This window comes from Prosopis cineraria, unplaced genomic scaffold (assembly GCF_029017545.1).
Source record: "Prosopis cineraria cultivar Desert tree isolate PC_DT_omini unplaced genomic scaffold, ASM2901754v1 PC590, whole genome shotgun sequence".
Lineage (NCBI taxonomy): Eukaryota > Viridiplantae > Streptophyta > Magnoliopsida > Fabales > Fabaceae > Prosopis > Prosopis cineraria.
The window spans coordinates 40,637-46,418 of record NW_026555915.1 but is presented as its reverse complement, the minus strand read 5'-3'; the positions used below and the strand labels follow the sequence as shown (position 1 = coordinate 46,418).

Here is a 5,782-nt window from a genome sequence, read left to right as displayed (position 1 = left end):
ATCTGACTCGTCCTTGGCGTCATTAAGGGAGACCTAGGAGTAATGCTCCCTGCAGATGAAGTTGCCATACCTTGGTCAGACTTTGGACCAAAACGAGTTTTACATGATATCGGAGGTAGTGCCTTGAGTCATCCATAAAAGCAGAATTATCAGCTTCAGGGAAGCAGTCTAACATATCCTCTGAGCCTCTTCGAGACCAATCACTAAGTTTTGGAGAGAGAACATCAGATTCTTCAGTCATACTTGAATTTGACACCTTTCCAACATCAGGACTTCCCACTATTTGCTGGATATCCTTTTGCATACATGATTCCATCATCTTTTCTAAAGTGTCAGCAATTCTGACAAGCCGCTCATTTACACTCAGACCCTTCTGATCACATCTATCAGCAATTGCACAAACCCTTGAATGTTCTTCAACATGCAAAGTAGGAACTTGCTCCTCACATATACGACAGATTATTGAGTTCTCCTCAACCATGCCCTGATGATCACCCCAGTAGCCCCAAGAAACTTTGTGTTGGTGTTTGGAAGCATGTTCTTGGGTATCTTTAATAAGCTCAGATGGCTTAGCAGCTGACAGATCTGCATCAGAATTTGATCTCTTATTAATTGATAGCTTTGAAGGTTCAACCATTCCAAGATTCTGGTCCTTCAACTCAGCTGCTCCTTTGGGCTTTTACTTGTTGGAGATAGGAATTTCTTCCAAGCAGCAATCCGATCCATGCTTGAAAAAGAATCTTGATTTGAAGCATCACCAGCACGATGAAGAAGTTTTTCTGGCTGCATAGCATCTTTCTTCAATTCCAAGCTATGTTGCTCCTGACTATAAGACTTTTTATTAGAAGCTTTTGACACCTTTGAGGCCTTCGCTGCAGTCAAACTTTTTCCATCCCTTCCCAAACCAGGAGTAATCCGTTTTTCAGCAGAGTGCAAGACTCTAGAATGATGGAGATTCAAAACATGCTCATCCTCTGCCAAACCACTTTCCTTGTGGAATTGCAATAACCTTGTACATCTTGTGAGAATGACAGCATTCGAGTGTGAAGCCGTTTAAGCATTCCAGGAGGAAGTTCTTGACGTTTATCATCCAATTCCTGAACAATTCCTTCACATTGAAGCCAAAACTCCCCAGGTGAAGTCATAGCACAGCTCCTAGCCAAAACTAGCAAGTCCTCAATTGTCTCTTGCCACTCAGGATGAGTATCTGCATTTTTCTCAAGAATTCCAACCAGATCAGCTGCAAAAATAGCCAACTCAGAATTCACTTCTTCCTTTTCTTTATCAAATTTTGCCCGAATTATAACCAAGATCTCCTGCAAAGAACAGCAAAGTGATTAAATTACATTCTTCTCAAAACAAATGCACCTCCTACAGCAAATTGCAAGAAATGAAATCTAAAGTGTAAAGTACCTCCAAGTTATTTAATCTTCGAGCCTTCCAAATGGAAAAGGACGAACAACACCTTTGGAGTTCAGCTCATGAGAAAAACTTTTAATGTCATTAGGAAACCTCTTTCTCGGTGCACTAGTAACACGTAACAAAGCTTGAAAACGAGGAGATTCAGACTCCTTTGGGTTTTCATAATCATATGCTGTCTGGAAAGAAGGAAGGAAAACTTACAGTCATAATATATTAATAAGTACTGTGCAGCACTAAGCAACTCATTGAGGCAAAAGTTAAATGGATCAAAAGTAACTAAGAAAGACAGTGCATAAATCTACAGTACCTCTGGAGTGCAAGCACCTGCACTTCGTAAGCATTCAGATTGAACCTGCGTCGATTCTTGTCTCCCTCCTGGATTAGGAGATATGATTTAAAAAAATAGAATTTAGAGAAATGGTTAAATTGAAGACTTGACAGTTATTTCAGTGGAAAAAAAAATACAGTAACAATGAGAAGCAGCTCAGCAATTGCTAGTGGATAAACCTCAACAGCTAACAACTACACAAGAATATACACTGCAAACATGACAACGAATACTAAAACAAAATAACATAAGCTTTAACTCAAAGGTAATATCTAGCCCTGTATATAGCATGTATAGAGTGACGGAAATAAGGACAAGAAGGATGCCTACTTCGTATGAGAAGACATCTCAAAGTACACAATATTCTTCATGCCCCAATGAGAAGACAAGTGCAGTATCTCATAGGACAACTTTAAACCATGTTAATGTGAATATACCAACTGCAGCAGGATAACATGACAACAAAGACTCTCAATTCAAATGTTCTGCATTGTGTTTGTTGAGTAAAGATTTTAATTGCGGAAGAGTACTTGATATTTTCTTTATCACATGTTATGATAAACAATGTTAGATTTTCAAATTTGGGACTCACTTGGTTCAATTGCATTACTTTCTTGAAGTTAATATATGAATTCCTTGGTTACTTTTTTATTTCCCAGGAAGTTACAATTATCTTTTTAAAAAATATAATCCCCCAAATCCTTAATATAAGGCAAACTTTGAAAGCTTTTTTTAGTTCTTAATATAAAGTAAAGTTAGAGTAATTAATGTTTCTTCCAATTTTACCCCTTGTTCATTTATTATCATTTGAATTCTTAGACAACAATTTATTGTGGTTATTAATTGCAAAGAAGGGCAAAATTGAAAAGTTACATATTTTTTAACAATTTTAAAAATATAGCTATCATTTCTTAATAAGCATGAAGTTGGTTAAGTTTGTCTTGTATTAAGGACTGGAAGGAGTATATTATTTTTTTTTAATTTGAAAGACAATATACTAGAGAAGTAGAACTTACCTAGGTATTGCTCGGTAAGTTACTTCCCTAGTTGTGAGGGAAGCAAGAGTCTTAACTTCCTGGAAAGTTGAAACTTTTAGCAAACCAAGCAAGATATATGTCCATACTTCCAAGAAGTATGACTTCCCCTCCCTACATACCCATAAGCAAACGACCCTTTAGTTGATTGTTTGATATTAGGGATGTGTATGCACCAAGTTATTTTTTTTTTTTTAAATTCTTGTCTAAATCCAAAACATAAATTCGCCATCAGAGCCCTAGCTAAATACCAAAAACTGTTATACTTCTCATATTTACACTGAAAATGCACCATGTCCAAAGTATTTGAAACTCACAAATTACCAATGCCCATGTTCATATTTCAAAATGCAGTTCAGCTAGATTTTAGACAGCTCTTTTGCAACTTTTAGTTAATATTTGTGAACTTCAAAAGCATTAAACTAACCAAAAGAAAGAAGTAAATGGAGTCAGTGATGAATAAAACTATAATATATTCTACAGACAATTACCTACATTCATGTCAATTATTATCCATTTATACAGATTTCAGATATCAGGAACCCACAAAATCAATACGGATATCTAATTTTAATATCCTGGCCATATGTCCTTATACGCTAATTTATTAGATCGGATATTGGATATTTGTTTCGTTGGGATATCTGAAAAACCTGCCACATTGCCTTGTTCAATTCTGTAGGAAAGTTCAAGACACTTCTAAGGTAGGTTTTCGGGAGAGCACTATTACTCAACAATTTGAACTTTCTCGCCTTTGGTGATCCATATTTCAATTTGATACCTCATCATTTAACCAATAAAATCGATAATCAAATGCACTCAAATGTACAAATTCCCACAAATTAAAGTTTTGGAAACCAATATCTTTTTGCCTGATTCATTTTAAAAAATCTGTAACAACCTCGAAAAAGACTATAGTTTCTCTGCAGCTTCTGCTCGTAAAAACGTTTGACAATTTTCTTTGAAAGGAAAGCGCATGCCTCCACACACATCTTTAAACCAAGTCAAAGATCGACATGAAAAATGCACAGCCTAGCGCATAATGAACTCAGTGGTAAATTTGGGCGCAGACGAGACATTCACAATTGGAAATGAGCAAAAATGTAAAAATAAGACTCATGTCACAGAAATCGAGATAGAATGCAAACCTGATCCGGATGACGATTCTGCGTTCTGTAGCCGCGACCGTGGCAATACATTAGGGCTCTGGTCCCTGGACGGAGCACTCCCAGTTGACATACTATCCGAATTGCTTCCATTATCAACCCAGTTTCCACTTCCAAAGCTCTCTTGAAACGCCACTTTACGGTAATTAACCGGCTCCTTCATTTTTCCATCATCACTACCGGGCTTGGAGAGATTACTCACACCAAGTGTCGACCCTTTATCATTCCTAAAGCCGAAGAAGCTCTCCTGTGGCAGTGGTCCTGATCTCGTCTTTATCCTATTCAATCCGAGGGAAGATGCTAAAATTGGCGAAACCGATGATGAGGACGATTCCTTCCCACTAGCAGCACCCGCCGCCGCAGCAACCATCTTCGACTTCAACCCAGAACTCGCTGACAAACTGGAAACCAATTCCCCACCGGAGCTTGGCTTCGACGATCTCCCGCGGGACTCTTGCTGAGTCTGACTGTCGTTTCCTTTGGCATCCTTCTTCTTAGTCCCGTACATCAGTTGCGTTGGGCGGCAAGCATCGCCGAAACCATTGGCACTGGCAGTCTTAGCGATCTGGGAGTCCTTAGCAGTTGATTTGGGCTTCTTCTTGTCGGATCTACTGGGGGAATTGGAGCCGAATGATTGGGGGCTACTGGGTGATCCATCGGGGCTGGAAGAGTCGGATTTCTTGAAGTTGAAGAACCTGCCTTTGAAGACCATTGTCGAGGGAGCAAGGTGAGAAGAAGAAAGTGGGGATATTGGTGCAGCCCTAGCATAGATGCAGGGCTGCAGAGACTGACATTGATGAAGAAAGTGTAGTTTTTGCACAGTGCGCGAACAAGGAAGTTGTTCTGGAAAGTGAAAGGTGGTTGTCTCCTTCAAAAGCTTGGATTTGTGGACTGGGTTGATAAAATATATGACTTCGTGACGAAAGGGGGCGAACGACCCTGAAAGAGCGAATTGACCAAACGAGGTGGAAATCTTTCAGGACAGGGCAGAATGAGAGCCGCTGTATGCGAGAAAATGTCCTTCAATGCTACAGCAATTTTAAATTATTCCGTAAGAATATAACAATAACATTTTATTTTTTAAGAAAATATTGTGAAAAAAAAATGAAAAAGTACATTAGTAATTTTTTGATGAAAAGTACATTATTATTTTAAATTATTGTATGTGAGAAAATGTCCCTGAATACAAAATACAACAATTTTAAATTATTCCTTAAGAAAATAACGATAACATTTTATTTTTTTTAAGAAAATATTGTGAAAAAAAAATGAAAAAGTACATTATTATTTTTTTGATGAAAAGTACATTATTATTTTTATTAGATTGTTTTATATTTGTATTAGTTTCTTAGAATTGTTACTTTGGTGATAATTAATTTTTTGAAGAGGTGATAATTAATTTTTTGAAAATCTTAACATTATTCAATATATATTTTTTGGTAGGATAATAAAATTCAATATATAAATAATTTATCTTTAAAATTTCGGGCAGAAAATAGGGATGATAAAACTTTTAATCCCTTATTTTTGCTTTAATCATCAATTTGGTATGTAAAGTTTAATTGTTATCAATTTATTATTTAATCTATTATTTTTTAAGTTACCATGTAATTGATTTTAAACTTAATCTATCATATAAAGTATATTAATAACCTACCTATATATGGCTAAACTAAAACAAATTAGCATTTCATATTCTTCTCTATTTTTGCCTAAATAATTATTTTATTATTATTTTGCATAAATGTCAACTGAATAGCTTGAGACAAATTTAAAGAATTAAAAATTTCATTATCTCTAAAAAAAATAAAATATAATGTTGATCCCTCTTT

At 36.2% G+C, this 5,782-nt stretch overlaps 1 pseudogene; it reads right to left on the bottom strand.

The window, feature by feature from the left end:
* Positions 1–7: 7 nt before the first annotated feature.
* Positions 8–4,884, bottom strand: LOC129297690 (probable serine/threonine protein kinase IREH1; annotated as a pseudogene).
* Between the last annotated feature and the right edge of the window lie 898 nt (positions 4,885–5,782).